The sequence below is a fragment of the Mesoplodon densirostris genome, chromosome 6, assembly GCF_025265405.1.
Source record: "Mesoplodon densirostris isolate mMesDen1 chromosome 6, mMesDen1 primary haplotype, whole genome shotgun sequence".
NCBI lineage: Eukaryota > Metazoa > Chordata > Mammalia > Artiodactyla > Ziphiidae > Mesoplodon > Mesoplodon densirostris.
The window spans coordinates 96,380,982-96,393,155 of NC_082666.1; positions in this window are offsets into that span (position 1 = coordinate 96,380,982).

Genomic DNA, 12,174 nt, shown 5'->3' on the forward strand with positions numbered 1-12,174 from the left:
GGAACTGAAAGAAGAAACAAGGATGTTTTCAAAGTCTAGTACGATCTCTAAAATATTTTTAAAGTACATGTCATTGATAAAGCTAAATACTCAATTGTTGTGTAATACAACAGATTAATCATTGAGAAGAGTGAAATTATGCTGTTTTGAAAACTATGGCAGGTCAGATTTTCTGCCTAATTATATAAGAAGATTTATCTAAAACATACACATTATTTCAAAGACTTATTGGCTGTGAAATAAGTTAGGGGTATTTCAAATGGCTTGTCTGCAATGAAAGGTGCTATGTAGGGAATCACAGAAAGTCGAGGGGAAAATATGTCAATATATACATTGCTATAGGTTGAACTAAGCCTTAGGACAGCAACAATGTAGAGGACCTGACCCTTAGAAGCTTACAAGTAAGCTGGAATCTTCAAAAGTTCCAATATTTATAAGTAAAAAGATTTATTAAAATGAATAACCAAGTGTTTTAATTGACATCAGAAGATCAAACCAATAAACCCTGAGAACATAGATAAAAGATAAATAAAGATATGAGCAGAACTTAATACAACAGCAAACGTATAAAATTGAGGTGATTTAGTAAGTCCAAAGAATATTCTTTGAAAAGATTGAGAAGACACACTTTGATTAAGGAAAACAAAAACGTAAGTAAAGAATATCCAGAAAGAGACAGGACAAAGTTATAGCAGAGAATATATGAAATGCCAGTAAATTTGAATATTTCTGTAAAGGGGACCATTTCCTAGCTCCTAAAGTTTACCAAAACTGACACAAGAGGAAATCATTTAAGGTCATCAGGTCTTCCCTTGGCATTCTCGGAACGCCCTGGCCTCAGAATTCAGCATCTGTAGTCCATGGTAACCTGCGGAGAGGGGGCGGGGCTGAGTGTGGTTGGAACACTGCCCTCACTGAGGGAGTGGGTGTGGCCATCTCTGCTGTGACTGAACAATGGCAGGGGAGCATGGGTCCCAGGGAAGGGCCCTCAGAGCCCAGCAGGCCCAGTGTGGTGTCACAAGCATTTAGGCCAAGACCAAAGGGCGCCTTCTTTGTCTGAAGAGCTGCCCAAACTCTCACCTTTCCACTCAGGCCGCCCTCTTACTTGAAGTGTGTTTGGAAGCTGTCCGCGCAGTACACTTCGCTACACAGCTAACCATAGGTCTGGGCATCGTATCTTCCTGGCAGGTGACCGAAGTTTGCAGGCTTATGAGTCCCTGGGACACACGCAGAGAGGCTCCTGTCCGGGCCACAGGCCGCCCACTGCCCCAGCCCCAGATCAGGGGCCGCAAAGCAGCCCTGTCTGAGTCCCCTGCCTCTGGAGGGAGTATTGTACCAACACTTCTAGAAATAGGTGTCGTCGCGGGCAACTCATTGGAGGGACACAAATAAATCTTTGCCGACTTTCTGCTGAAACTTAGGAGCGTTCACACCTAAGCCTCTTACAAGGTCAGCTGTTTAGCTAAACATGAGCTCATGATCTAAATTTACACAATAATGAAGAGATCAGCTACAAGGGGAGACAATCAGCAAAAACAATCAATACCAGAATTAGATTCCCAAGGCCATCCATCAGATGTTGGAATAATCAGGTGCAAGGCAGGATATATACAGAAAACTGGAACGGAAACAAGAAACAAGGATGTTTTCAAAGTCTGGTACGATCTCTAAAACATTTTTAAAGTACATGTCATTGATAAAGCTAAATACTCAAAGGTTGTGTAATCCAACAGATTAATCATTGAGAAGAGTGAAATTATGCTGTTTTGAAAACTATGGCAGGTCAGATTTTCTGCCTAATTATATAAGAAGATTTCTCTAAAACATACACATTATTTCAAAGAGTTATTGGCTGTGAAATAACTTAAGGGTATTTCAAATGGCTTGTCTGCAATGAAAGGTGCTATGTAGGGAATCACAGAAAGTCGAGGGGAAAATGTGTCAATATATACATTGCTATAGGTGAACTAAGCCTTAGGACTGCAACAATGTAGAGGACCTGACGCTTAGAAGCTTACAAGTAAGCTGGAATCTTCAAAAGTTACAATTTTTATAAGTAAAAATATTTATTAAAATGAATAACCAAGTGTTTTAATTGACATCAGAAGATCAAACCAATAAACCCTGAGAACATAGATAAAAGAAAAATAAAGATATGAGCAGAACTTAATACAACAGCAAACGTACAAAATTGAGGTGATTTAGTAAGTCCAAAGAATATTCTTTGAAAAGATTTAAAAGACACACTTTGAGTAAGGAAAACAAAAACATAAGTAAAGAATATATAGAAAGAGTCAGGACAATGTTATAGCAAAGAATATATGAAATGCCAGTAAATTTGAATATTTCTGTAAAGGGGACCATTTCCTAGCTCCTAAAGTTTACCAAAACTGAGACAAGAGGAAATCATTTAAGGTCCTCATGCCTGCCCTTGGCATTCTGAGAACGCCCTGGCCTCAGAATGCAGCATCTGTAGTCCATGGTAACCTGCGGAGGGGGGGCGGGGCTGAGGGAGTTTGGAACACTGCCCTCACTGAGGGAGTGGGTGTGGCCATCTCTGCTGTGACTGAACAAAGTGCAGGGGAGCAGGGGTCCCAGGGAAGGGCACTCAGAGCCCAGCAGGCCCAGTGTGGTTTCACAAGCATTTAGGCCCAGGCCAAAGGGTGCCTTCTTTGCCTGAACAGCTGCCCAAACTCTCACCTTTCCACTCAGGCCACCCTCTTTCTTGAAGTGTGTGTGGAAGCTGTCCGCGCAGGACACCTCGCTGCACAGCTAACCATAGGACTGGGCATCGTAGCTTCCTGCCAGGTGACCGAAGTTCGCAGGAAGATGGGTCCCTGGGACACACACGGAGAGGCTCCTGCCCAGGCCACAGGCCGCCCACTGCCCCAGCCCCAGTTCAGCGGCCGAAAATCAGCCCTGTCTGAGTCTCCTGCCTCTAGAAGGAGTATTGGACAAACACTTCTAGAAAATGGGGTCCTCACGGGCAACTCATTGGAGGGACAGAAATAAATCTTTGCCGACTTTCTGCTGAAACTTAGGAGCGTTCACACCTAAGCCTCTTACAAGGTCAGCTCTTTAGCTAAACATGAGCTCATTATCGAAATTTACACAATAATGAAGTGATCAGCTACAAGGGGAGACAATCAGCAAAAACAATCAATACCAGAATTAGATTCCCAAGGCCATCCATCAGATGTTGGAATAATCAGGTGCAAGGCAGGATATATACATAACACTGGAACTGAAACAAGAAACAAGGATGTTTTCAAAGTCTGGTACGATCTCTAAAACATTTTTAAAGTACATGTCATTGATAAAGCTAAATACTCAAAGGTTGTGTAATACAACAGATTAATCATTGAGAAGAGTGAAATTATGCTGTTTTGAAAATTATGGCAGGTGAGATTTTCTTCCTAATTATATAAGAAGATTTCTCTAAAACATACACATTATTTCAAAGACTTATTGGCTGTGAAATAAGTTAAGGGTATTTCAAATGGCTTGTCTGCAATGAAAGGTGCTATGTAGGGAATCACAGAAAGTCAAGGGGAAAATATGTCAATATGTACATTGCTATATGTTGAACTAAGCCTTAGGACAGCAACAATGTAGAGCACCTGACACTTAGAAACTTGCAAGTAAGCTAGAATCTTCAAAAGTTCAAATCTTTATAAGTAAAAATATTTATTAAAATGAATAACCAAGTGTTTTAATTGACATCAGAAGATCAAACAAATAAACCCTGAGAACATAGATAAAAGATAAATAAAGATATGAGAAGAACTTAATACAACAGGAAAAGTATAAAATTGAGGTGATTTGGTAAGTCCAAAGAATATTCTTTGAAAAGATTGAAAAGACACACTTTGATTAAGGAAAACAAAAACATAAGTAAAGAATATACAGAAAGAGTGAGGACAATGTTATAGCAGAGAATATATGAAATGACAGTAAATTTGAACATTTCTGTAAAGGGGACCATTTCCTAGCTCCTAAAGTTTACCAAAACTGACACAAGAGGAAGTCATTTAAGGTCATCATGTCTGCCCTTGGCATTCTCGGAACGCCCTGGCCTCAGAATGCAGCAACTGTAGTCCATGGTAACCTGCGGAGAGGGGGCGGGGCTGAGGGAGGTTGGAACACTGCCCTCACTGAGGGACTGGGTGTGGACATCTCTGCTGTGACTGAACAAAGGGCAGGGGAGCTTGGGGCCGAGGGCAGGGCCCTCAGAGCCCGGCAGGCCCAGTGGGGTGTCACAAGCATTTAGGCCCAGGCCAAAGGGCGCCTTCTTTGTCTGAACAGCTGCCCAAACTCTCACCTTTCCACTCAGGCCGCCCTCTTACTTGAAGTGTGTTTGGAACCAGTCCACGCAGTACACCTCGATGCACAGCTAACCATAGGTCTGGGCATCGTAGCTTCCTGCCAGGTGACCGATGTTCGCAGGTAGATCGGTCCCTGGGACACACGCGGAGAGGCTCCTGCCCGGGCCACAGGCCGCCCACTACCCCAGCCCCAGATTGGTGCCGCACAGCAGCCCTGTCTGAGTCCCCTCCCTCTAGAGGGAGTATTTAACCAACACTTCTAGAAAACGTAGTCCTCACGCGCAACTCATTGGAGGGACACAAATTAATCTTTGCCGACTTTCTGCTGAAACTTAGGAGCATTCACACCTAAGCCTCTTACACGGTCAGCTGTTTAGCTGAACATGAGCTCATGATCTAAATTTACAGAATAATGAAGAGATCAGCTACAAGGGGAGACAATCAGCAAAAACAATCAATACCATAATTAGATTCCCAAAGCCATCCATCAGATGTTGGAATAATCAGGTGCAAGGCAGGATATATACAGAAAACTGGAACTGAAACAAGAAACAAGGATGTTTTCAAAGTCTGGTAGGATCTCTAAAACATTTTTAAAGTACATGTCATTGATAAAGCTAACTACTCAAAGGTTGTGTAATACAACAGATTAATCATTGAGAAGAGTGAAATTATGCTGTTTCGAAAACTATGGCAGGTCAGATTTTCTGCCTAATTATATAAGAAGATTTCTCTAAAACATACACATTATTTCAAAGAGTTATTGGCTGTGAAATAACTTAAGGGTATTTCAAATGGCTTGTCTGCAATGAAAGGTGCTATGTAGGGAATCACAGAAAGTCGAGGGGAAAATATGTCAATATATACATTGCTATAGGTTAAAGTAAGCCTTAGGACAGCAACAATGTAGAGGACCTGACCCTTAGAAACTTACAAGTAAGCTGGAATCTTCAAAAGTTCCAATCTTTATAAGTAAAAAGATTTATTAAAATGAATAACCAAGTGTTTTAATTGACATCAGAAGATCAAACAAATAAACCCTGAGAACATAGATAAAAGATAAATAAATATATGAGCAGAACTTAATACAACAGCAAACGTATAAAATTGGGGTGATTTAGTAAGTCCAAAGAATATTCTTTGAAAAGATTGAAAAGACACACTTTGATTAAGGAAAACAAAAACGTTAGTAAAGAATATACAGAAAGAGTCAGGACAAAGTTATAGCAGAGAATATATGAAATGCCAGTAAATTTGAACATTTCTGTAAAGGGGACCATTTCCTAGCTCCTAAAGTTTACCAAAACTGACACAAGAGGAAATCATTTAAGGTCATCATGTCTGCCCTTGGCATTCTCGGAACGCCCTGGCCTCAGAATGCAGCATCTGTAGTCCATGGTAACCTGCGGAGAGGGGGCGGGGCTCAGCGAGGTTGGAACACTGCCCTCACTGAGGGAGTGGGTGTGGCCAGCTCTGCTGTGACTGAACAAAGGCCAGGGGAGCATGTGGCCGAGGGCAGGGCCCTCAGTGCCCGGCAGGCCCAGTGGGGTGTCACAAGCTTTTACGCACAGGCCAAAGGGCGCCTTCTTTGTCTGAACAGCTGCCCAAACACTCATCTTACCACTCAGGCCGCCCTCTTACTTGAAGTGTGTGTGGAACCTGTCCACGCAGTACACCTCGCTGCACAGCTAACCATAGGTCTGGGCATCGTAGATTCCTGCCAGGTGACCGAAGTTCGCAGGCAGATGGGTCCCTGGGACACACGCTGAGAGGCTCCTGCCTGGGCCACATGCCGCCCACTACCCCAGCCCCAGATTGGGGGCCACACAGCAGCCCTGTCTGAGTCCTCTGCCTGTAGAGGGAGTATTGGACCAACACATCTAGAAAATAGGGTCCTCGCGGGCAACTCATTGGAGGGACACAAATAAATCTTTGCCGACTTTCTGCTGAAACTTTGGAGCGTTCACACCTAAGCCTCTTACAAGCTCAGCTGTTTAGCTAAATATGATCTCGTGATCGAAATTTACACAATAATGAAGAGATCAGCTACAAGGGGAGAAAATCAGAAAAAACAATCAATACCAGAATTAGATTCCCAAGGCCATCCATCAGATGTTGGAACAATCAGGTGCAAGGCAGGATATATACATAAAACTGGAACTGAAAGAAGAAACAAGGATGTTTTCAAAGTCTAGTACGATCTCTAAAACATTTTTAAAGTACATGTCATTGATAAAGCTAAATACTCAAAGGTTGTGTAATACAACAGATTAATCATTGAGAAGAGTGAAATTATGCTGTTTTGAAAACTATGGCAGGTCAGATTTTCTGCCTAATTATATAAGAAGATTTATCTAAAACCTACACATTATTTCAAAGACTTATTGGCTGTGAAATAAGTTAAGGGTATTTCAAATGGCTTGTCTGCAATGAAAGGTGCTATGTAGGGAATCACAGAAAGTCGAGGGGAAAATATGTCAATATATACATTGCTATATGTTGAACTAAGCCTTAGGACAGCAACAATGTAGAGCACCTGACACTTAGAAACTTGCAAGTAAGCTAGAATCTTCAAAAGTTCAAATCTTTATAAGTAAAAAGATTTATTAAAATGAATAACCAAGTGTTTTAATTGACATCAGAAGATCAAACAAATAAACCCTGAGAACATAGATAAAAGATAAATAAAGATATGAGCAGAACTTAATACAACAGGAAAAGTATAAAATTGAGGTGATTTGGTAAGTCCAAAGAATATTCTTTGAAAAGATTGAAAAGACACACTTTGATTAAGGAAAACAAAAACGTAAGTAAAGAATATACAGAAAGAGTCAGGACAATGTTATAGCAGAGAATATATGAAATGCCAGTAAATTTGAACATTTCTGTAAAGGGGACCATTTCCTAGCTCCTAAAGTTTACCAAAACTGACACAAGAGGAAGTCATTTAAGGTCATCATGTCTGCCCTTGGCATTCTCGGAACGCCCTGGCCTCAGAATGCAGCAACTGTAGTCCATGGTAACCTGCGGAGAGGCGGCGGGGCTGAGGGAGGTTGGAACACTGCCCTCACTGAGGGACTGGGTGTGGCCATCTCTGCTGTGACTGAACAAAGGGCAGGGGAGCTTGGGGCCGAGGGCAGGGCCCTCAGAGCCCGGCAGGCCCAGTGGGGTGTCACAAGCATTTAGGCCCAGGCCAAAGGGCGCCTTCTTTGTCTGAACAGCTGCCCAAACTCTCACCTTTCCACTCAGGCCGCCCTTTTACTTGAAGTGTGTTTGGAACCAGTCCACGCAGTACACCTCGATGCACAGCTAACCATAGGTCTGGGCATCGTAGCTTCCTGCCAGGTGACCGATGTTCGCAGGTAGATCGGTCCCTGGGACACACGCGGAGAGGCTCCTGCCCGGGCCACAGGCCGCCCACTACCCCAGCCCCAGATTGGTGCCGCACAGCAGCCCTGTCTGAGTCCCCTCCCTCTAGAGGGAGTATTTAACCAACACTTCTGGAAAACGGAGTCCTCACGCACAACTCATTGGAGGGACACAAATTAATCTTTGCCGACTTTCTGCTGAAACTTAGGAGCATTCACACCTAAGCCTCTTACACGGTCAGCTGTTTAGCTAAACATGAGCTCATGATCTAAATTTACACAATAATGAAGTGATCAGCTACAAGGGGAGACAATCAGGAAAAACAATCAATACCATAATTAGATTCCCAAGGCCATCCATCAGATGTTGGAATAATCAGGTGCAAGGCAGGATATATACATAACACTGGAACTGAAAGAAGAAACAAGGGTGTTTTCAAATTCTGGTACGATCTCTAAAACATTTTTAAAGTACATGTCATTGATAAAGCTAAATACTCAAAGGTTGTGTAATACAACAGATTAATCATTGAGAAGAGTGAAATTATGCTGTTTTGAAAATTATGGCAGGTGAGATTTTCTTCCTAATTATATAAGAAGATTTCTCTAAAACATACACATTATTTCAAAGACTTATTGGCTGTGAAATAAGTTAAGGGTATTTCAAATGGCTTGTCTGCAATGAAAGGTGCTATGTAGGGAATCACAGAAAGTCGAGGGGAAAATACGTCAATATATACATTGCTATAGGTTAAAGTAAGCCTTAGGACAGCAACAATGTAGAGGCCCTGACACTTAGAAACTTACAAGTAAGCAGGAATCTTCAAAAGTTCCAATCTTTATAAGTAAAAAGATTTATTAAAATGAATAACCAAGTGTTTTAATTGACATCAGAAGATCAAACAAATAAACCCTGAGAACATAGATAAAAGATAAATAAAGATATGAGCAGAACTTAATACAACAGCAAACGTATAAAATTGGGGTGATTTAGTAAGTCCAAAGAATATTCTTTGAAAAGATTGAAAAGACACACTTTGATTAAGGAAAACAAAAACGTAAGTAAAGAATATACAGAAAGAGTCAGGACAAAGTTATAGCAGAGAATATATGAAATGCCAGTAAATTTGAACATTTCTGTAAAGGGGACCATTTCCTAGCTCCTAAAGTTTACCAAAACTGACACAAGAGGAAATCATTTAAGGTCATCATGTCTGCCCTTGGCATGCTCGGAACGCCCTGGCCTCAGAATGCAGCATCTGTAGTCCATGGTAACCTGCGGAGAGGGGGCGGGGCTGAGCGAGGTTGGAACACTGCCCTCACTGAGGGAGTGGGTGTGGCCAGCTCTGCTGTGACTGAACAAAGGCCAGGGGAGCATGTGGCCGAGGGCAGGGCCCTCAGTGCCCGGCAGGCCCAGTGGGGTGTCACAAGCTTTTACGCCCAGGCCAAAAGGCGCCTTCTTTGTCTGAACAGCTGCCCAAACACTCATCTTACCACTCAGGCCGCCCTCCTACTTGAAGTGTGTGTGGAACCTGTCCACGCAGTACACCTCGCTGCACAGCTAACCATAGGTCTGGGCATCGTAGATTCCTGCCAGGTGACCGAAGTTCGCAGGCAGATGGGTCCCTGGGACACACGCGGAGAGGCTCCTGCCTGGGCCACAGGCCGCCCACTACCCCAGCCCCAGATTGGGGGCCACACAGCAGCCCTGTCTGAGTCCTCTGCCTGTAGAGGGAGTATTGGACCAACACATCTAGAAAACGGGGTCCTCGCGGGCAACTCATTGGAGGGACACAAATAAATCTTTGCCGACTTTCTGCTGAAACTTAGGAGCGTTCACACCTAAGCCTCTTACAAGGTCAGCTGTTTAGCTAAACATGAGCTCATGATCTAAATTTACACAATAATGAAGAGATCAGCTACAAGGGGAGACAATCAGCAAAAACAATCAATACCAGAATTAGATTCCCAAGGCCATCCATCAGATGTTGGAATAATCAGGTGCAAGGCAGGATATATACAGAAAACTGGAACGGAAACAAGAAACAAGGATGTTTTCAAAGTCTGGTACGATCTCTAAAACATTTTTAAAGTACATGTCATTGATAAAGCTAAATACTCAAAGGTTGTGTAATCCAACAGATTAATCATTGAGAAGAGTGAAATTATGCTGTTTTGAAAACTATGGCAGGTCAGATTTTCTGCCTAATTATATAAGAAGATTTCTCTAAAACATACACATTATTTCAAAGAGTTATTGGCTGTGAAATAACTTAAGGGTATTTCAAATGGCTTGTCTGCAATGAAAGGTGCTATGTAGGGAATCACAGAAAGTCGAGGGGAAAATGTGTCAATATATACATTGCTATAGGTGAACTAAGCCTTAGGACTGCAACAATGTAGAGGACCTGACGCTTAGAAGCTTACAAGTAAGCTGGAATCTTCAAAAGTTACAATTTTTATAAGTAAAAATATTTATTAAAATGAATAACCAAGTGTTTTAATTGACATCAGAAGATCAAACCAATAAACCCTGAGAACATAGATAAAAGAAAAATAAAGATATGAGCAGAACTTAATACAACAGCAAACGTATAAAATTGAGGTGATTTAGTAAGTCCAAAGAATATTCTTTGAAAAGATTTAAAAGACACACTTTGAGTAAGGAAAACAAAAACATAAGTAAAGAATATATAGAAAGAGTCAGGACAATGTTATAGCAAAGAATATATGAAATGCCAGTAAATTTGAATATTTCTGTAAAGGTGACCATTTCCTAGCTCCTAAAGTTTACCAAAACTGAGACAAGAGGAAATCATTTAAGGTCCTCATGCCTGCCCTTGGCATTCTGAGAACGCCCTGGCCTCAGAATGCAGCATCTGTAGTCCATGGTAACCTGCGGAGGGGGGGCGGGGCTGAGGGAGTTTGGAACACTGCCCTCACTGAGGGAGTGGGTGTGGCCATCTCTGCTGTGACTGAACAAAGTGCAGGGGAGCAGGGGTCCCAGGGAAGGGCACTCAGAGCCCAGCAGGCCCAGTGTGGTTTCACAAGCATTTAGGCCCAGGCCAAAGGGTGCCTTCTTTGCCTGAACAGCTGCCCAAACTCTCACCTTTCCACTCAGGCCACCCTCTTTCTTGAAGTGTGTGTGGAAGCTGTCCGCGCAGGACACCTCGCTGCACAGCTAACCATAGGACTGGGCATCGTAGCTTCCTGCCAGGTGACCGAAGTTCGCAGGAAGATGGGTCCCTGGGACACACACGGAGAGGCTCCTGCCCGGGCCACAGGCCGCCCACTGCCCCAGCCCCTGTTCAGCGGCCGAAAATCAGCCCTGTCTGAGTCTCCTGCCTCTAGAAGGAGTATTGGACAAACACTTCTAGAAAATGGGGTCCTCACGGGCAACTCATTGGAGGGACAGAAATAAATCTTTGCCGACTTTCTGCTGAAACTTAGGAGCGTTCACACCTAAGCCTCTTACAAGGTCAGCTCTTTAGCTAAACATGAGCTCATTATCGAAATTTACACAATAATGAAGTGATCAGCTACAAGGGGAGACAATCAGCAAAAACAATCAATACCAGAATTAGATTCCCAAGGCCATCCATCAGATGTTGGAATAATCAGGTGCAAGGCAGGATATATACATAACACTGGAACTGAAACAAGAAACAAGGATGTTTTCAAAGTCTGGTACGATCTCTAAAACATTTTTAAAGTACATGTCATTGATAAAGCTAAATACTCAAAGGTTGTGTAATACAACAGATTAATCATTGAGAAGAGTGAAATTATGCTGTTTTGAAAATTATGGCAGGTGAGATTTTCTTCCTAATTATATAAGAAGATTTCTCTAAAACATACACATTATTTCAAAGACTTATTGGCTGTGAAATAAGTTAAGGGTATTTCAAATGGCTTGTCTGCAATGAAAGGTGCTATGTAGGGAATCACAGAAAGTCAAGGGGAAAATATGTCAATATGTACATTGCTATATGTTGAACTAAGCCTTAGGACAGCAACAATGTAGAGCACCTGACACTTAGAAACTTGCAAGTAAGCTAGAATCTTCAAAAGTTCAAATCTTTATAAGTAAAAATATTTATTAAAATGAATAACCAAGTGTTTTAATTGACATCAGAAGATCAAACAAATAAACCCTGAGAACATAGATAAAAGATAAATAAAGATATGAGAAGAACTTAATACAACAGGAAAAGTATAAAATTGAGGTGATTTGGTAAGTCCAAAGAATATTCTTTGAAAAGATTGAAAAGACACACTTTGATTAAGGAAAACAAAAACATAAGTAAAGAATATACAGAAAGAGTGAGGACAATGTTATAGCAGAGAATATATGAAATGACAGTAAATTTGAACATTTCTGTAAAGGGGACCATTTCCTAGCTCCTAAAGTTTACCAAAACTGACACAAGAGGAAGTCATTTAAGGTCATCATGTCTGCCCTTGGCATTCTCGGAACGCCC